The sequence below is a fragment of the Electrona antarctica genome (genome assembly GCF_951216825.1).
Source record: "Electrona antarctica genome assembly, chromosome: 10".
NCBI classification, from domain to species: Eukaryota; Metazoa; Chordata; class Actinopteri; order Myctophiformes; family Myctophidae; genus Electrona; species Electrona antarctica.
In genome coordinates, this window is record NC_136791.1 from 15,182,360 (window position 1) to 15,204,583 (window position 22,224).

Below are 22,224 nucleotides of genomic sequence, written 5' to 3' on the forward strand. Positions count from 1 at the left end.
CGTCGGTTCAACTTCTAGGGCTGAGTTTCCAGTGGGTTCCGGTGGGTTCATCGTCAAAGCTGCTGCTATGCAGGAGCTGTAATGGTTCGAGGATGTAACTAACAGTGTTTGACCTTAGGTCCTCTTGAAGTTGGTGAAGGCTAACTCGATGTCTCTCTCCGTGTGTCATTCAAACTGTGCAGTCAGGTTTTAAGCCGAGCTGATTCAAAGCTCACGTTGTCATTATGTTGTCACTAAGGTGTCAGCCATGCCCAATTATGGATACAGTTTCAGCCCAATCATTGTCTTCCAGTATGAAATTAACTAATTGACAGCCAGATTAAATACCACCCACTGCCAGGCTTGTTTCGTATTTTACTTACCATTTAAGTTTAGTCACAGACTATTCAGCAAATATTGTAACTAATAACCCATCAAAACCATTAATATCGTGTCACTTCGTGTCACGTTATGAGCTTGTATCTGCCTTGTGAAAATCTATGCCTATATATTTTTAAAGCATTTTTTTAACTCAAATCTTTGCTTCTGGTGGTCCCTTAAAGTTCAAAAAAATTCAAGAAAGGAAGAGATTGCAAAAGAGAGCAAGGACCAAATAAAATAGATTCCCTAGAATCTACAGATCGTCCCTGGAACTAAAGTAATTTATTTTTTTACTCAAATCTTTGCTTCTGGAGGTCTCTAGAACAATATATTTTCCACGGCCAATTTTGTGGGTCCTTGACATGAAAAGATTTGAGCATGAATAATTTAGCAACAGAGCTTTTTCAGAAAACAATTGTTTTCTTGATTGCTTGGCTTTGAGTCTCATGTCTTTGTTTTTGTTTTTGTTGCAGTGTACCAATTCTGACAGCTTCAGACAGATGATGTCTCACTGGAAGCTCCCACACCAGTCCTACATGAATAAATACTGTTATGTAAGCATCATCATCCAATTAATCTAGTCAGCAATGTCTAAAATGCAAAATGAGCTTCTGATAAGTGCTGAAGGTATAATTATCTTCTTTAAAGTTGGTGTCAGCATTTTTCACACTACTTTTCAATGTGTTCACGGTCCAACGATTTGTCTTCATACTGCCTGTCACTGCACTGTAATTATGTAATGACAGTTCTCGATTATATGCCTGTCCTCCATTGCAGTGATGTACATTTAGTTTAAGTACTGTACTCTATTTTGGGTGCATACTTAGTTTAGACTAGTCATTGGTTAGACATGGGTTAAGGTTAGGTTTAGGTGTGCTGCCCCGTGGGAGGTTAGGTTTAGGGTGAGGGTTTGAGATAGGTTGTATAGTTGTAGGACTAATATTTCGGTATTTCCGGTATTTCTACTATTTCAGAGGCAAATATTGTAGATTTGACTCCACTGCAATTATCTGACAGCTTTAGTTACTTTGTTTGCATATGTAGATTAGGGACTTTAACAGATTCATTTTGATGAATTAATTACAGAAACAACTAGAACTGCACTCTGTCGAATGCCTACTTGCTTGTTGCAACCAAGTAGGCCATTAGGCATTACCTTTAATCCACCCGACACTGAAACATATCATCATTACGTGTATGTGTGCTTGCATGTGTGTGCAATGAATGCATGCCTGTGTGGGAGTGTAGTCTATTATAATATCGTATGATCGTATCCATGTATTGTGTATGGTGTAGTGCTGTATCCGTTGCTGTATTTATTGTTTATTGTGCACTTTTATTTTTACTGATTTTACTGATTCTGTACTGATGCTTTGACAACCCACATGTTGGGGTATCAAGAAGGTGTAATCCCATCCTATATCCATGTGAGAAAGCAGGGCTGCACTACCCAGCAGCAGAAGGTATTGGTTTACCAATGGAAAAGAGATGCTATATACAATAGTACACTATATTAAGTGGCATGAGTCTATTATTGGACATAGATGAAATATAAGAACGTAGCTTAGTGTTTGTGTTGCATGGCATCCAATGGTTTTCACACAGCCGTGTGGAAAGAAATTGCAACTGTAAAAAAGTATCCACTTTTTTAAAGTTGCAGTTACCTTTATTTAACCCAATTAAGATCAAAAAGCTCTTTTCCAAAGGGGCCCTGGGACACAACAGACAAGCTTTTGACAAGCAAGACACGATATTTGAATAACCTACTTTAGTAACTAAACACAGTTCATATCCATCCATCCATCCATCCATCCGCGGCTGTGGCTCAGGAGGTAGAGCAGGTCGTCCAATGATCCCTGGGTCGGCGGTTCGAATCCCGGCTCCTCCTGTCCACATGTCGAAGTGTCCTTGGGCAAGACACTGAACCCTACATTGCCTCCAATGAGTCGGTCGGTGTAAGCTTGCCACCATTGGTGTGTGAATGTGGGAAGTGAGGACGCTGGCGTCAACTGTTCGCCGCTTCACCTCCCAATGTATGAATGAATGAACCATTGTAAAGCGCTTTGAGCACTTGGAAAAGCGCTATAAAAATGCAATTCATTATTATTATTATTATTATTTTATAGAAATAAACTGCCTCCAGCTCTTTCAATCTGCATTTGAAAGCATTCAATGAGATCAGACGCTGTAATTTCAAGGTACTTTGGGTTATGTGAGGGTGTGCAGGTTGGTGTGAGCAGTGACGAGTGGGCGAGACAGATCAAGGCGGTGTCTGGGTACAGAAAGAGTCAGATCAAATGTCCCCTCTTTCCCTCCGTAGGCCTACAACAGTGTGTGACTCACCAGAAACACATTCGAGTTGAGCATCAATCTCTGAATGTGTACAAAGAAGCTAACGCACACCAAAGTCCTTGTAGCCGTGCCGGCACACGGGAGAAAACTGTAGAGGAAATCTTGAAAAAACAAGAGGGTGCCAGAGAGTCGTGCAACCAATCAGAAGGGGTTAGGGGAACACGGGTTAAGTAAAACCTGTCCCTGTGTGTGTGTGTGTGTGCGTGCGTGCGTGCGTGCGTGCGTGCGTGCGTGCATCTAAACAAATTTAGATGTGTTGTGTTTTGCTTTATTATTAGGGACCAAGAAGTCACGCAGTGACTTTGGTCACTTATTAGGGACCAAGAAGTCACGCAGTGACTTTGGTCACTCTTTGTTTTTGTGTTTATTTTTCTTCTTCTTCTCCTTCTTCCGCCAAAAATAGCTGTTCTGACTGAATGGTGCAGTCGGTTTTCGCGAAACGCGGTAATCTGGTAGAGGGCCATGCCAAACGGTGAATATGCGAAGCCCAAGACGATTGGCCAAATGGTGGCGCTATAGCGCTCAATTTAAAATGCTAACTTTGAACGTGCATAGCTCATGAACCGTTTGACCGTTGGCAATGATACTTTGATACCCATATGCGTATCCTCGTGCTGAACAACTTTCGTGTTCTGACTTTTGACCTCTGACCTTTAGATCACCCGCCATTTTGAATTATATGATCAGTACTTTATTTTATTCTCCTTCTGCCAAAAATAGCTGTTCTGACTGAACCGTGCAGTCGGTTTGCGCAAAACTTGTCAACATGATAGAGGACCATGCCAAACGGTGACTATGTGAAGCCCATCATGATTGGCCAAATGGTGGCGCTATAGCACTCAATTGATGCAAAACTTGCAAAACTTGCAAACTTTGAACGTGCATATCTCATGAACCGTTTGACCGTTGGCAATGACACTTTGATACACTGTGTCTCCTCATGCCGAACAACTTCCGAGTTCTGACTTTTGACCTCTGACCTTTAGATCACCCGCCATTTTGAATTATTTGAAAAACAGTTCAAATGTAACTCCTCCCAGAATCTTTGCTCAAAATGCACGAAAACTTCTACACGTGAACTTTGGACCTATACGGACAAATAATCGTAGCACATTTTTGTTAAGTGAAAAAATGAAGTTTTTATGAGCCAATGAAAATTGCTGTTTTGTGAAAATTATTCTTCTGCCTCTAATACACACACATGCTTATGTCACTTTACTATGCGAATCCCATCATGATTGGCCAAATGGTGGCGCTATAACACTCAATTGATGCAAAACTTGCAAACTTGCAAACTTTGAACGTGCATATCTCATGAACCGTTTGACCGTTGGCAATGACACTTTGATACACATATGTGTCTCCTCATGCCGAACAACTTTCGTGTTCTGACTTTTGACCTCTGACCTTTAGATCACCCGCCATTTTGAATTATATGAAAAACAGTTAAAATGTAACGTCTCCCAGAATCTTTGCTCAAAATGCACGAAAACTTCTACACGTGAACTTTGGACATATACGGACAAATAATCGTAGCACATTTTTTCTAAGTGAAAAAATGAAGTTTTTATGAGCCAATGAAAATTGCGCGTGCACGCACACACACACACACACACACACCAAAGTTTGAGTACTTATGCTGAACTAACACTGAATGATTTTCCTGTTAACAATGGAGTATCTGATTGTCTCCGTGTAGCTCAGTCAGTTGAGCTCTTGCCCTTGGACCGCAAGGTTGTGTGTTCAAATCCAGCTACTGACAACTCAGCTTGTCAGTCTTATTTGTACATATTGTTGAACGCCCTGTGGGCTATATCAGTGAGATCAATAACTTTAAAGACTGGTGTGATAATAGCCACCTTATGTTAAACACCACAAAAACTAAAGAGATGATCTTCAATCCAAATCCATGGTTATGAACGATTGTCTGCCTAACACACACACACCCATGCAGCCACGCACGCACGCACGCACGCACGCACGCAGGCAGGCAGGCAGGCAGGCAGGCAGACACGCACGCACGCACGCACGCACGCACACACACACAAAGAGAAGTTTGTACGCACGCACGCACGCACGCACGCACGCGCACACACACACACACACACACACACAAAGAGAAGTTTGTACGCACGCACGCACGCACGCACGCAGGCAGGCAGGCAGGCAGGCAGGCAGGCAGGCAGGCAGGCAGGCAGGCAGGCAGGCAGGCAGGCACGCACGCACACACACACACACACTTTAACTGTGCGTGAAAACACACTGTAGTAATGGATAAAGACATGCCCAAAATGAGGACACACCTTCTTGTTAGCAAATCACTGAATGGTTTTACTGTTTACAATGTAGTCACTGATTGTCTCTGTGTAGCTCAGTCAGTAGAGCTCCCGCCTTCGGTCCACAAGGTTGTGAGTTCAAATCCCGGTAGCGACAACTCGGCTCGTCAGTCTCATTTGTACGTGTTGTTCTTATTGCGCATTGTTCTTCTTCTATCTTGGTCCCGCTTTATCGCTGCTTGCAGCTATATTTGTTTTTGTGTTTATTTTTCTTCTCCTTCTCCTTCTTCTCCTTCTTCCGCCAAAAATAGCTGTTCTGACTGAACGGTGCAGTCGGTTTTCGCGAAACGCGGTAATCTGGTAGAGGGCCATGCCAAACGGTGAATATGCGAAGCCCAAGACGATTGGCCAAATGGTGGCGCTATAGCGCTCAATTGAAAATGCTAACTTTGAACGTGCATAGCTCATGAACCGTTTGACCGTTGGCAATGACACTTTGATACCCATATGCGTCTCCTCATGCTGAACAACTTAAGTGTTCTGACTTTTGACCTCTGACCTTTAGATCACCCGCCATTTTGAATTATATGATCAGTACTTCTTCTCCTTCTCCTTCCGCCAAAAATAGCTGTTCTGACTGAACCGTGCAGTCGGTTTTCGCAAAACTTGTCAACATGATAGAGGACCATGCCAAACGGTGACTATGCGAAGCCCATCATAATTGGCCAAATGGTGGCGCTCTAGCACTCAATTGATGCAAAACTTGCAAACTTGCAAACTTTGAACGTGCATATCTCATGAACTGTTTGACCGTTGGCAATGACACTTTGATACACATATGTGTCTCCTCATGCCGAACAACTTTCGTGTTCTGACTTTTGACCTCTGACCTTTAGATCACCCGCCATTTTGAATTATATGAAAAACAGTTCAAATTTAACTCCTCCCAGAATCTTTGCTCAAAATGCACGAAAACTTCTACACGTGAACTTTGGACCTATACGGACAAATAATCGTAGCACATTTTTTCTAAGTGAAAAAATTAAGTTTTTATGAGCCAATGAAAATTGCGCGCGCACGCACACACACACACACACACTAAAGTTTGAGTACTTATGCTGAACTAACACTGAATGATTTTCCTGTTAACAATGGAGTAACTGATTGTCTCCGTGTAGCTCAGTCAGTCGAGCTCTTGCCCTTGGACCGCAAGGTTGTGTGTTCAAATCCAGCTACTGACAACTCAGCTTGTCAGTCTTATTTGTACATATTGTTGAACGCCCTGTGGGCTATATCAGTGAGATCAATAACTTTAAAGACTGGTGTGATAATAGCCACCTTATGTTAAACACCACAAAAACTAAAGAGATGATCTTCAATCCAAATCCATGGTTATGAACGATTGTCTGCCTAACACACACACGCATGCAGCCACGCACACACGCACGCACGCACGCACACGCGCGCACACACACACACACACACACACAGCCACGCATGCATGCGCGCACTCGCACACGCATGCAGCCACGCATGCCACACGCATGCCACGCGCGCGCGCACACACACACAGGCGCGCCTGAGCCATGGAGCAAACGGAGCAGCTGCGGCACCATTTGAAATAGTGGTGTCGCAACGCGACACCACTATTTATCACCCCCCCCCCCCCCCCCCCCCCCCGGCCGCCGCCACGCTCGAAGCGCACGGTGCGCGACAGCGAGAGAGAGAGAGAGAGAGAGGAGGAGAGGGTGTTTGTCTATGTGTGTGACAGTGTGAGCGCGGCACGCGTGGCGCGCGTGTAGTGCACGCGAGCGATGTCTCTAATAACATAACTGATCTTCAATCTCATGCTTAGTCTTAAAATGTGGTACTATAAGATAAAAACAGAATAGTATTAAAACATTAAAGTTATAACAATATTAAAAGGTAATGTTATGAATATGTGTCCATGTTCATCCATGGCATCTAAAGTTACACCTTTTCATATTATTCAAATTGAGTACCAACAATATTTATACTGACTGATATGGTGGAATCTATCTAGGGAGTGATTCTGTAGTTCTAGGTGCAGCTGGAAGTTTGTTCCACAGCTGTGGAATTGAGATCCTTTTTTTTTAACTCATATAATCTGCTATGATTTCTTAAATTATTATTCATGACATGAATGTGCAGTAGCCTACCAAAAAAAGATATAGATATAATGTCACGTTATTATTTATATAAATAAAAAGTGGACTGGTTGGAGGATAAAATAAATAGTATTCTTAAACTACATTTGTGTGACTTTTTTTTTTATTGTTTTTTATCATCGTCTCTGCTCTGCTTTTTCTCCCTGGAAATAAAAACGTCTGGGTTTCCGAGGCTACTGCTCTGCTGCTGACGCTATTTCCGGTTACCTTTACGCACGGGGCGCACGGATTTGAATTTCTCCGGTCAGCCTGAATGTGTGTGTTGTTGTTGTCAACATGGCTCAGAAGAGAATGAGTGATTTATTTGGTGGGTCCAAGCCCAAATCAAGTCTAGTTAATGAACCCTTGGCCTTCATGGGCACCAGCAGCAGTGTTCAGCAGGGAACGAGTGCTAACGTTGTTGGAGGAGAAGGAGGACAATAATAAAAACAACAGCAGCAGCAGCAGCAGCGCAAGCAGCAGTGTCCATCTCACGTAGCCTACATAATGACATTCTGGACACGTAACTCACGTTGGATATACAGTAAATGCCATGATGAGGGAATTAACCACCCCGGAGCGCAAGAGCACATTTGGGGTTTAAGGTAAAGCATTTACAATTTAACTATATTATTTCTCTAATAGTCACTATTGCAGTGAGAAATAATATAGTATTTACTAATTACTATGGCCGCCGTGCCAACTGAACTGCTGAATGCTGCTGCAATTTAATGTTAGATATTAGATTCTGACGGGGAGGGATCTATGATGAATGATGACGATACAACACCGGGGTCGCCGAGCCCAAGCGCGCTGCGCTGTCAGCTCGTCTGTTGTATAATAGGGCTATAATTTATATGTTTTGTTTTGATATCGGCGCCTTGCCAATGTCATGTGTAGCCTAAATAGGCCTATGCCTTTTTATGATGCATTTTGTCAGTTTGTTCATATAACTTGCGTGTGGAGAGGGAAAGTAAAAGCCACTTTTCCTTGTGAAAATGCGCGAAAACGCGCGTGCACGAGGCACATGCACGCGCATTTTTGCGCGCGCGCTACGCGCGCGCATGAGTCCAAATCTGTGCTCCCCCACCTGGAAACGAAGTTAGGCGCCCCTGCACACACACTGTGTAGGTCAGTCAGTAGAGCTCCCGCCTTCGGTCCACAAAGTTGCGAGTTCAAATCCCGGTACCGACAACTCAGCTCGTCAGTCTCATTTGTGCATGTTGTTCTTATTGCGCATTGTTCTTCTTCTATCTTGGTCCCGCTTTATCGCTGCTTGCAGCTATATTGTTATGTGTTTTTGTATATTTTGCATGCTTTAGAATAAGATTATTGTTGGTTTTACTTTACTTTACTTTATTTACTTTATTGTTTGCTTAATATTTCCTTTGTGTTGAGTTGCATGATTTGGTATAACCATATTTTCTTTCCACTGACTAAAAATGCAGACCTGCAGCTGAATGCTGATGACTTGCACCTGGGTGTGGGTGTGTATACTAATATATAACAGACTTTATATTGGAGTAACAGGAGTGTTTGGAGAGGGACAAGCAGAGAAGAGGGCTGCAGAACCAGAAGGAAGGGTGAAGGAGGGTGTGAAGGGGGCAGTGACCATGGCTGGGGGCCAGTGCCAGTGCCACGACCACAACCCCCGTGGGGGGGCCAGTGGTAGCCATGTCCCTCGACTCTATAAGCGCCACGACTACGACCTCCAGAGTTTGCTCCCTTTGCCGTGTGGGGGGGGGGGGGGGGGGGGGGGGGGGGCTGCCCAGATGCGAGAGGAGAAGACGAGACGTCTCCTCAGAGTTCAAGTTCAGCTGGGTGAACTTGGCCTAGGGACGGAGGAGAGAGTAGAGGCCGCAACACTACATGCCATCATCAGAAGGGCCCAGGGTAAAACCTGGGCTGTCTGTAAGTACCTGCTCTGTAGTGTTGCCAACGTAGGACCTATCTGTAGAACCATCACTAGAGTAAATTATTGTGGAACGGATTAACTGGTTGCTGCGATTGTGTGTTACAGTGTCGACGGAATGAAGTAGACGCCTGATGGTCTCGGCACACCGAATAATTCCCCCTGCTACTTTGCACATGTGACAGTGAAATTATGTTTTAATAGTTATTGATTGATTTGTTTTATTTTGGTTAATGGTTTTGTTTTAGGGTTTAGTTTAGTCATTTTAGGATTTAGAGTTTGGTTACTATTGTATTTTATGATGGCTTATAGATGCCCCCTTGTATTTTAGTTTAATAAAGTATTTTGTTAACCTGTTCTATTTGTTCAAATCTGCCTGTGTTTTAAGTTTGCCTTTTTAATATAAGTTGTCCCACGAACCTGAGTGTCTTGACGTTGAGTGTTTAGACTAGAGGACCAGACCTCTTACAAAGGTGGTGTAGTCATTGGGTATTTTAAAGCTAAGCACCCTGTACTTTATCACTTGTATTTTATTGGTAAATGTATAAGTATATTTTTAGTGCTTTGGTGTTTTTAGCTGGTGCCACACGCGCGCACGTATAGCGTATGTAAGGAGACGAGAATACCAATGGCGACTCTTTTTCTTTCTTTTTTTTTTTAAAGATTTGTTTTTGGCTTTTCTGCCTTTATTGATACTGTAAGTGAAGAATGACAGGAAAGAGGGAGAGAGAGACGGGGGGAGGCATGCAACAAAGGTCGTCATGAATGGGACTCAAACCAGAGAATATATGTGGCATGTGCCTGGACCACTAGGCCATGCAGCGGGCGCAACCAATGGCCACTCTTGATCCAATGCTAAATGTATGTAACTCAAAGATGAACCAACCTTTTTCGTCAGCAAGTAATGAGTAGCACCGATCAAAAGCTATCATCAAAAATAATCGATCCAATGGCTTGTTAAGCCTCCAATTAGTTCCACTGTGTCACCATTACATTTGTTCCTCTGCTAACTCCAGCGGTGAATATTATGAACACCGGCGGGGAGTAGTGAGGTTAGAATGGCAGCACAGCTAGACCACAGGTTCATTATAGAGGTGGGAGTCCTCCATCGTCATCCGTCACTCTAATGAACTCTAATTAACTGCAGATGAGGAGGAGAGAGGAGAGAGGTGAATTTTGAATAAAATTCCATTTAGTTTTACTCATTTTAGTCATCTCAAATGTTTTAGTTTGAGTAGACTAAAATCGATTATTATATTTAGTCGACTAAATCTACAGTTGATTTTGTCATCAAGATTATTTTCGTGATGGCGCCGTAATGGCTGATTTACACTTGGTTGCATGCTGAAAATAGACGATCTAGCACATTGTGAGCTTGTAGATAATTTGCAACACCCGAACACAACCAAGCATAAAACCAGTAAGACGCCCTAAAGGGTGAGGTCACGTGCACTGGCCATATATGGAGCGTGTCTTGAGTGTACAGGGTTTGATGAGGTCAGATCAACATATGGAATGTCAGAACAGGTCAGCTCCATATATGGAGATCTAAGGGTGGCAGCAGTGTCTTGAGTGACCAGGGTTTGATGAGGGCCATCATTTTCAGGCCTGTTGAGAACTCTAGTTTTCGCTGGCTGCCGGGCGCGACTGCACAAATAACTTTGGGGCAGGCCCGTCTAGAGTTTAAATGGACAGATATCAGTCAAAAGGGAGACATCGAAGAGGAAGGATAGATGGGGAAGGATCAACAAATGGTTCTGACATATATCCATATACTAATATTGATGACACCAGGTCGCATTTACTATATGATCTCTGATTTACTATCATCCCTGATGATGTCAGTGATGTCACGAGACCTGGACACAATATATGGGGGCTTTCCCCATCGTAGGGGATTTTGAGTGACGTGACGTGGCGTGACAAAAAAACACAAGATTATAAGTTAACTGCGATCTTCGGTCGCAATTACGTTTTTTTAGTTCTACTGGATCTCTTCTCCACTAGTCGCTCCGTAACAATTTAGTCCAGTTTGTATTTGTTGATGAAATTGACAATATATTTAGTCTTAGTCATCACTGCTTAGGTTTTGTCAGTGACAAAAGATAGTCGACCTTTGAAGATACTTGAAGAGTACAAAATTAATTAATTAACACAATTAATTTCATTGAATGTGTTTGTGAAGCTCTACTTTCCAAGGCAAGCAAGGCATGTTTATTTGTATAGCAGCACATTTCAACAACTGCAATTCAAAGTGCTTCATATAAAAGATAAAAGCAGCTATAACATGAATTTGAATATAGTTTTTAATATTTATAAAATCATATTGTCCCTCAAACTTATTTCTAATGGTTTGAGCCTCAATCACCACTCTGATATAACCAATCCATGGCTTTTTTGTTTTGCTTCTGAAGCCGTTTTAGCTGCAGTACCACAATGTCCTGAGGTGGTGGGGGTGCTGATATGCAACTTATTTAATATTTGAGTCATTATAATACTGATGCTAGATAAACACAGGCTTGTTTCCATTCCATGCCAGCTTGGGAAATCAACAATGGCGGACATTGTAAACAAAGCGGAAATGCAAATTTGGAACTGAAGACTGAAGAGAGGGAGGAATTATACAAAGTAGGGTGACATTGATGACATCACAAATACGACCAAATCAGTTCAAAATTGCATATTTGTGGGGATAGAAAATACACAGGGGAGCTCAAAAAACACAAAACATTTTGATTGAATTTTGAGTTGAGTTGAGTTTGAGTTGAATGTTATGTTATAAGTCCTTTAAGCACTAAGACACATGGCATTCACTTACAAAACGTCACTGTCGGGAGGAGCTGGAACAGTGAAATATCTGTTTTTCATGAGTTTATCCATTAGAGAGAAAAATAGTACTTTCTCCTGTTTGTTTACTGGTGTCTTACATGACAAGAAAGAGACACTGGTGTCTACATAATGACACGAAAGACATGGAGAAAGTGGTACAGCTGGGGCATTAAAGCCACTGTGGCCTCAGCATGCCATTTTTGTGAGGGCACAAGGCCAAACAGGGGCAACGTGGCCCCCCCCCCCTGAAATTCCTGCCCTGACCCACAGACACACTGACTTAACCACTATCACTTTCAAAATATTAAAAAAATAGCTAAATAAATTGTCCCCGAGTCCCTGACGCTCCCAATGCGTCGTGAGCTTGCCTTGTATATTGGCTATTTGCACTATACTTTCTCAAGACACTCTTATACTGTAAAAAGAAAACAGAGATAGGGAGATAATAAGGTTTCTGCCAAACAACAACGAAGGATTTGTATCCAATTAGATTTCCAGTGAGCCTCCCAGAGGACTTCTGTGAAACTGTGATGTCTGTTGTGGTTATATGTAATCCTATTCAGTGTGCCACTGTGGTTGTTTGTTTCCTGTTGCACCTCTATCGCAAGCCTCTCGCCTCTATGGTGACATGCTGACACCACTCTCTGACAGGAAGGGCTGGTGGTCATTAAAAAGAGATTCGTTTTCAAGGAGTTTTATCTGGGTACAGCAGGAGTCTAGGAGCAGATGTCACACCAGACAGACGTTTAAAAAGAATGTCATGGAGTCGTCGTTAAAAAGTTTACCGTAGGACAATTGTAGGCCTACTGAAAAAGCCCTTTTGCACTCAGTAGCTCCATCGCTGGTGGGGGGGGGCTATGGCGTCATCGGTTCATGATGCGTATTTGTTGTACAAACGGAGACGCAAGGGTTGCGTCTTCAGATTTATTCACTCTGGGACCCGTTTTAAAAAATGAGCGAATTCGGTCACCCAACACGCCGGCTTCATGTGAATGGCATTAATTTAATACGATTAAAATCTTTTGCGGATTCACCTAAAAACAACTGTTTGGACAGCACCTCTAATTCTAAAGACCATATCATTGCCTTGTTTTTTAAAACAAAAAAAGTGTCCCACAAAAGTATTGAAAATAGCAGATCTACAAGATACATCTGCGGAGTCTTCCTAGTGTTCGGTTTGACACGACGAACTGGTTGACAAGTGGTATTGGTCAAAATTCAATTTCTCCCCTGAGCAAGCAGGCAGGCTTTATTATTCAACACTTGCACAGGAGACCCATGCAGGTTTAAATCCAAATCCAAATGATACGGTTCCAGCGCAAACTAGACCTCAACAAGTTTGGGGTAGAACAGTAAGGTCAGTAGGTCACAGAGGGTAGCTTTAAGTTGATAATTCACAATAATTGAATGACTTGAATGAGTGTTTTTCCAAGTTTGGGTGCCATTGAGACACAACATTTCTTGTCTTGAGATTAAAACATTTGGGATTAAAACATTCATGAATAATCACTAATGCAACATGGCATATGCAAGCATGAACACCATAATATGGTTTCAGCACATACTAGGACTCACAAATGTATCCCCCTGTCGAATCTACCCACTTACATAAAATATGAATTGTTTCGTAATGCCTCGAGTCCTGTGGGTATAGGGGTGTTTTTTTCAGTTGCGCTATCCATCTCACATACAGTAGCCTACAACCACGTACACATGCAGTCGTGGAAAGTAACTAATGTACTTGTAATGTACTTACTGTATGTAATGTACTTAAGTAACATTTTGAGGCACTTTTACTTTACTTGTACCGGTATGTCCATTTTGCAATACTGTATATATTGCACTTTTTACTCCATTACAATTATTTAAAAAAGTAGTTACTAGTTGCTTTGTAGATAATAATAATAATAATAATAATAATATTATTATTATTACGAAACACACTTTAACCTTTAAAATAGCTGATTATAAGCTCATAGTGCGTCACATCCAGTGGTGTTATTATTTTCATCCATTGACCACGTGTGAGTGTATAGCCTATACATGTCATGCAGGGAATAATTATCGTATGCCCTCTGAAAAAACCTAGAACACTACCACTGGTTCCATCGTGGCATGTTGTAAGCTAGCTTGTAGATCAGCTACTTTTGACATAGTTGGAAATGTTTTGTACTTTCGTTTTGGTACAGTAAGTATATACATAAGTAGTTCATGTATTTTGTTAAATGGGGGTATAGTGGTGCAAAGCAAAGATGATTACAGAACAGAAATACTATGAGGCAATCGAGGAACAATGATTTTCATACACCTTACATCCTGTGAGCGTATACTCTTTAGTTTTGCAAAGAAGTGCATTGTTTTCTTAAGGCGGCATTAGATGTCTGACTGATATCTAAAAATGAATATGCAGGTTTTATGTTTCAGGAACATCCTGTACGTCCAGTTTATTTTTATTCACTTCCTAAAATACATGTTGAACTGTTCCTCAATCAACAAACTATACTATAAAAACTGGTCAAACATTGTCCAAATATTCAAATAATATAAGAAAGAGGCAAATGTTGTGAAAATAGCTGATTGATTGCGAGGCATGGTTAGCTTGTAGATCTGCCATATCCACAATATTCATCTGTGAAACCAGGTCAAATAAAATGTAATGCCTCAACTCCTACAATTCCAAGTGCTTGTCAGGGTGGTAATCCCCGGTCAAATTATTTTGCGGGGTCCCCGGTTCAAATATGATTATTCTGGGGGTCCCCACTCCCCAGTTCAAATATGATTATTTTGGGGTCCCCGATTCAAATATGATTATTCTGGGGGTCCCCAGTTCAAACTAGAAAAAGTGCCCCTCGGGGCACAGGTCTCCACTCTCCACCAGGGTAGGTCAGGTTGTGGCCTCCTGGTGGCGCTCCTGGTAGGCCAATGTGAAAATGGTGCCATTTCTTCTTACGCCTTGGATGGCAATTGGATGATTTGAGGCATTATGTTCCTAAAATGTGTTTTGCAAAAATCCACCTGTTGGTGGCGCTATAACAGGCCAATGTGAAAAGGGTGGGATATATTCCTCAGCCTAGTAGGAAAGTCTGTGAAAGATTTCACGTAAATTGCACGCTGCATTCGTGATTTGAGGCTTTTTGTTCAAAACGGGCAAATCCTGTTGCAAGAATCCTTCCAGCTCCCATCATCACATTTCTTCCGTTACTTGCAATTGAGACATTTTCTTAGAACACATATCCCACAGTACGAACAACAACCCAGTCATCCAGTTTTGGACAGTTTCTTCAACACTGAGCCCTTTGAAAAAGGTGCAGTCTCTCAATTTTATGACACCTTACAGGCTGTGGTTAGCCCATCCTCACACTTGTTTAAGGACAATTGGCAAAGAGAATTGGGCATAGAGATTTCAGATGGAGTATGGGAGGATTGTATCGCCAACATTCACCATAGCTCTATCAATGTTAGGCACTCTCTGATTCAATTTAAGCGGTGGTAATTTTAACGTGTCGGACGGCTGGTTCGAACTGGGAACCTTCCGGTATCTAGACCGCGCCGCTATCCGTTCGGCCACCGCTGCCACTGTACCTACGTGTCTGTCTCTGTGTCTGTCTCAGCACGTACGTACGTAGACATAGGGGGACACATTGCTGTTAATTAAGAAGTAGTGAAAATAGCAGATGTACAAGCTCAGCAAAGCGACGCGTTGTGAGCTTGTAGATGTGGTATTTTCACTAGTTTGGGTCTTGAGCTAAAACGTTTGGGAACCACTGGCCTATCGCATAACAAACTGAAATTAAAAGGGTTGAGAATCACTGTCTTAGTGTCTTAAGAAAAGAAAAACTTCCACTCCTTTGTCTCCTCCAGGCTGGATTACTGCAATGCACTTCTCATCGGGATCCCAGTATCAAGAGCCTTCAAATTACATCCAGAACAGCGCTGCAAGCATCCTGATAAGAATGCGTAAATACGAGCACATCATCATCACACCCGTCCTCTGTTCACTGCACTGGCTTCCCGTCTCCTCCTGACATACAGAATAGAAGATTAGATCTCCCTGCTAGCCCCCCCAGTGCATCCACAGCAACGCTCCATCCTACACTACCTCAAAGAACTGCCCCACACACACACACACACACACGCAAACCTCCACTTACAGCCTCCGCTCTGAAAACACTAACCTCCTCCTCCACCCCCCAGGATCAAGCTCCGTACTATGGGCCAACACACCGGGCCTTCTGCTCAGCCACTCCTCCACTATGAAATGCCCTCCCTGACCACCTGAGAGCACCGCAGTCGTTGTTGTTTTAAGAGAAAATCCCTGCCTAAAGACCTGCCTTTTTAACAAAACACTGGTTTTACCCCTCTAAGACCATGATGTTTCATGTGATTTGAATGTGTTTTGTTTGTGCACATGTTTTTTTTCAATAATTAATGCTAATTTAAAAACATGTGTATTAAGAGTCATATGGGTTACATACAGGTATGAATAAAAAAGAGCATTGATAACTGGAGACAGTTTGCTCTTATTTATCCCTGGAACGTGACTCGTTTAAAACCTAAACACCAGTGTGTAATAATAAAATGCCAAATGTTTATTAATTTTCATAAAATACAGTAGAACACGAGTTCACTCAAACACCTCACGAGAACACCTAGTGTTCGAATTCTAAACACCTATATGACTGACTTTGATTGTAAAAGCTAAACACGTTTATGTGTTTAAAAAGTGTTACTGGCGATTAAACATGTTCTTCTGTTTATAATCTAAACACGTTTAAAAAGTGTTACAAATAATTGTTTAGAAATAAACGCTTTGGGTTTAGTGTGTATGATTTTTGCTAGTTAAAAAACTGTTCAGAAGGCTGGTGTTGTTGCTCGTGATACTCCTGTGAGTTTGCAAATCAGCTATTTCTGCCCAAGATAATTAGTGTAGAGCAGAAACAGGAGGGGGCCTAGTACAGTATATAGCCCTGGGGGACTCCAGTCAGTATAGGGGTTTAAGGGCTTAACATGTGTCAGAAAATGATAAGGCCTTGTCTTTGACGAAAGGATATCGCTGTAACAAGATGTCTACAGAAACAAGGATGCAGTCAGAGCTTATCCACCAATCTTAATATTGTCGATGTCGGATTGAATAACCTTGTATCTCCGAAACCAGGACTTTTTAGGATATGCGGGGGGGAAGGAACCTGTGTTATTTAGTCACAAGCTCTTGTTAATACTTTTGATTGGTTCTATTTTATAAAACCCACAGACAAACGTAACCACTTACGCAGCATTCACTCACATATCGCAACACTTGTATGATTTACAGAAAAGCTAAACAAAACACATGAACAAGTTGACAAGGTCTCTGCTCGACAGCAACAATTTGAAATAACCTGCTTCCACTACAGCATTATGGAAATGTTTTAATTAGAACAGAATCAGCTGGATAGCTCACTGGAGGATTAACGCAAATCACAACAGCAGCAAAAGCTTTAGAGCAGTGGCGTGCACAGATAGACACTAGGGGGTGCTAGAGCACCCCCTGCCCTTTTGGCAATGTGCCCTTTTGAAAAAAAAAATATATATATTTTTTTCTTGTACAGTGTACACTGTACAGTATGTGGACCATGGTGACATTGATCAATTCTTGATAAAAAGCTTCTAATATATTATTTAGGCTCCAAAATCTATAAATCTCACACTATTAAGGCAACCGGCCGGTTCCACGCGCTGCACAAGGTGCCCTTTTTTCACTTGAGCACCTGCCCCTCTAAATGTCTGTGCACGCCACTGCTTTAGAGATACAATCCATTTAATGAATAGATACTGCTGTAACTGATATGTTGTGATAAAAATAAAGGCTTTTGTTAAAAAGTTAAAGCTCTATATTCTAATAGTATATAAAATAATGCTAAAGTGGTTAATCGGTTTGTATAAAGGTTTTAAAAATCTAAAGATTATTTGATTAATAAAATAGATCAATGGCATAAATAATAAATAAAATCAATAAATAATCAATAGTTAGCAAGTTATTTGTCAGCCTACAGTACACCAAAAGTCTCTTCGCCAAACATAGCAGATCTGCAAGCTCACAACGTGTGACACGTTGTGAGCTTGTAGATCTCCTATTGAATGATCCCCCCCAGAATAGGAATGCTGTGATTTACTTGTGGTTAAAATCCAAGTATAAAAGTTATTTTCAGTCTGTCCTCGTGACATAAACTGAATCTTTGGGGGAAGGAAAGATTGACATATTTACGTGATTTATGTGCTATAATATAACAATGTAATTAAGGGGTGCCGTGGATGAAAAGGTTATTTACAGGTGTGACCTGCACGAGCCAATGAGAACCACTATTATAGACATATGTGTTCTTGACTGCAACCATACATTCATTAGCCACTTTTTTCAACCTGGCGTCCCTATTCTGAGCATTCTGATTATTGAACATTTTCAAGAATGGACATGAGGTACAAGTACACCCCCTGGACATGACGTACAAGTACACCCCCTGGACATGACATACAAGTACACCCCATGGACATGTGGTACAAGTACACCCCCTGGACATGACGTACAAGTACACCCCCTGGACATGACGTACAAGTACACCCCCTGGACATGACATACAAGTACACCCCCTGGACATGACGTACAAGTACACCCCCTGGACATGACGTACAAGTACACCCCCTGGACATGACGCTAGTTACGGATGCCGATTGCCAAGCAGGGAAGCAGTGGGTCCCATGTTTCAGAGTCTTTGGTATACCCGGTCGGGGATCGAACACTGACATCCCAGTCTCAGGGTGGACACTCTAACCACAAGGCCACTGAGCTGGTTACTTACTTATTATGAATGTGACAGGAACATGTTTCAGAAGCACTGCACCAGTTCACTAACCTGACTCCGCCAGCTGGTGGCAGCAGTGAGTTCCTCCTCCTGCTCCCATCTGGTCCCTCTCGGGCAGAGACGATGTACTCCGAACAAAATCTGATGGGAGCGATATGCGGCGGTATGAGGCGGGATCAACGCGAGACTGGTGATGTATTGTAGCTGTGCCAAAGCTAACAAGACTACAACTCAAAATTATTATGGAGATATCAGATTTTTGTCCCGCTGCTTCCGGTTCATCGTCTCTGCTTGAGAGAGACCAGATCAAGGTAGGAAGAGGGAACTTAATTTGAACTCAATACTGTCGAATTTTGGCAGAGTCAGGTTACCAGTTCAAAGGTCCTTGCAGAAAATGACAAACACCTTTTGTCCCCATTCTGACAGTGAGTGGCCACGACTAAAAGAGTTTTCCCTAAGGAATGATGACCCTGGCCTGTACGCAGGAAGGTGCCAGACATCCACTATGTAAGCAAATAGGTCAGAGGCAAGAACTACGCAGTAATGGTTTAGGACTGAATACTGTACATCACTGGTTCTTAAACATTTTCATGTCAGGGAAGGAACTCCCAAAAGGGGTAGATCTACAAGCTCACACAAGGCATCACACATTGTGACCTTATAGATCGGCTATCTTCTGCCAAGAGAGTTGGTGTAGAGAGAAGAAAGGGAGAGGGCCAGACCCGTGACATAATGTGCTTGTGTTGGGATGTTCAACCATATTAAAACACATTCCAGGGCATAGGATGACAGTATCAGTATTGGAATCAATGCTTTGCTTCTACCGTTTTTGAATGGCAACGAGATGAAGGGCATTCAATTTCATGCATAATGATGATGTCAGTTTCAGTACTAGAATATCTTCATAACATATAAATGAATGGATTGATTTAATCTATAGTATATTTATTATGGAGAGAATTACATTCAGCTTTAGAGGTCAAGTTGAAGTCTTCACAGATAACTGGTTTAGATGGATTACTCATGTTTCTACCATAAGACCTGATTTTGTATAAATTCAGTTAAACCTGTTTAACCATATGCACCTGTTTGAGGTACTATATTATGTACGTATGTACGTATGTACGTATGTATGTATTATGTACTGTATTATGATCATCAATTTCTCAATTTCTCTATTGATTCCCCTTGTGTGTATTGTACGTATATTGTCTTGTTTTGTTTTGGGTTGTATGTATTGTCAATTGTCGTTTCGTTTACATGTATGTTTGATTAAAATTCAATAAAACGTAAATTGAAAGAAAATAATATCTTCATAACACAACTATAAAGACGATAAAATGTATATAGATTAGCTACATTGTGTAATAATGAATACTAAATAGCCTGAATGTGTGTGTTGATATCGTCGACTTCCTTATTTCACAGATGAAAACTAATTTAAAACTAAATTAAAACTAAGCTATGAGGACTAGTGGAAAAGAGATCCAGTAGAACTAAAAGACAAGTCATTTGTCAGTTGCGCTCTGGTGTTGTGATCAGAAAATAGCAGATCTCTGTAAGCTCACAATGCGTCACAGTGTGATGCGTTGTGAGCTTGTAGATCAAGCTCAGATGACTGATGACTAAAATATGACTAAAACTAAATGAAATTTTACTCAAAAGACTATGACTAAAACTACATCAAAATTTGCTGTCAAAATCAACATGTGGGATCTGCTGATATAGAGAGTAAATAATTGCTGGCTCATTACAATTCAAAGAGGCTAGTTCCTGGAAGGTAAGGCATGCATGAACAGTGTCTTTGTTAAACGCGAGAGACTAGTGTGCTTCAAGGCCCACAGTATACATGTTCCATAATAGATAATTAAGGGGTGTTCTGCTAAAAGCTTTGTGGAAAAGCTTTTATTCAACCAACCACTTTAGAAATACACACAAGACAAAAGCAGGACTCGTTTGAAATAATCCAGTAGCATTTCAGGTGGATAAGTCATAGATTATTTTGTTCTACCTCAAAGAACCCCCCCCCCCCCCCCCCCACACACACACACACACACACGCAAACCTCCACTTACAGCCTCCGCTCTGAAAACACTAACCTCCTCCTCCACCCCCCAGGATCAAGCTCCGTACTATGGGCCAACACACCGGGCCTTCTGCTCAGCCACTCCTCGACTATGAAATGCCCTCCCTGACCACCTGAGAGCACCGCAGTCGTTGTTGTTTTAAGAGAAAAGCCCTGCCTAAAGACCTGCCTTTTTAACAAAACACTGGTTTTACCTCTCTAAGACCATGATGTTTCATGTGATTTTAATGTGTTTTGTTTGTGCACATGTTTTACTCTGCAACAGCAACCATTATGCCAATAATTCATGCTAATTTAAAAACACGTGTATTAAGAGTCATATGGGTTACATACAGGTATGAATAAAAAAAGAGCATTGATAACTGGAGACAGTTTGCTCTTATTTATTTTAGCTAGCTATGATTGTTGCTAGTTACAAAATCACACCCGTGTGAACTGAGTGGTGCAGTGACGTCACACACTAACCATAGCAACCATGCTCACCTGTACAGGCACAAACACACACGGGTACTAACAAAGCCAGTTGTTGGAGTGGTTTGCACCACTCAAAAACTGTTCAGAAGGCTGGTGTTGTTGCTCGTGATACTCATGATTTGTTCTGCTAAAAGCTTTGTGGAAAAGCTTTTATTCAACCAACCACTTTAGAAACACACACAAGACAAAAGCAGGACTCGTTTGAAAGAATCCAGTAGCATTTCAGTTGGATAAATCATAGATTATTTTGTTCTAGAGTGCTTTCATAATATCTGTAATTTCCTTTGCTGTCATTTGTTGGTATGGAAACCTTGGCGTAAGGCATAAAAATACCCTTACCAGGGTCATGAGGGGGGCTAGCAGGATCATGGGAGTTCGGTTCAGCTGTTTGAGTCATATATATGACAAGCAGGTGCTTGGATAGCATCTATTAGAGTGGACAGCTCTCATTTTGTCTATGTCCAACATTTTCATTTAAATACGTATGTTGCACAAAATCATATCTTGATTTCATCCACACATTTTCAAATTGTCTCAAAAAGTTGGCAAAATAAGCAATCTACAAACTCAGCTATTTTCGCTCTGAGAAGTACAGTATACTGCATCTGTGCGTGCGTGCGTGCGTGTGTGCGTGCGTGCGTACGCGTGTGTGTCACGGTCTCAGCTTGTCAGATGCAGTTAAGAATTCTGGGTTCCAAAGGAGAAAGAGTGGGAACCACTGATTTTACAGTAAGTAACTATTCGTCAGAGTCCAAGAGTGATCTATACTTTGTCTCAAGAACTATTGGGGTTGCTTTGTCCTCCACTGCTTGCTGAGAACATTGTGATTCCAATATGTTCTCTTTCTTATCTTATCTTGCCTTCTTATGACTCAGAAAGCTTCTGGTCGCTATAATGGGATAATGGCATAATGGGATTGGGCAAAAGG

General features: G+C 41.8%; 1 protein-coding gene across 3 annotated transcripts in view; it reads right to left on the minus strand.

Moving 5' to 3' along the window:
* The window catches only part of slc35f3b (solute carrier family 35 member F3b), a 121,444-nt gene that overhangs the window by 93,513 nt on the left and 5,707 nt on the right, over positions 1-22,224 (minus strand). The window lies entirely within an intron of this gene.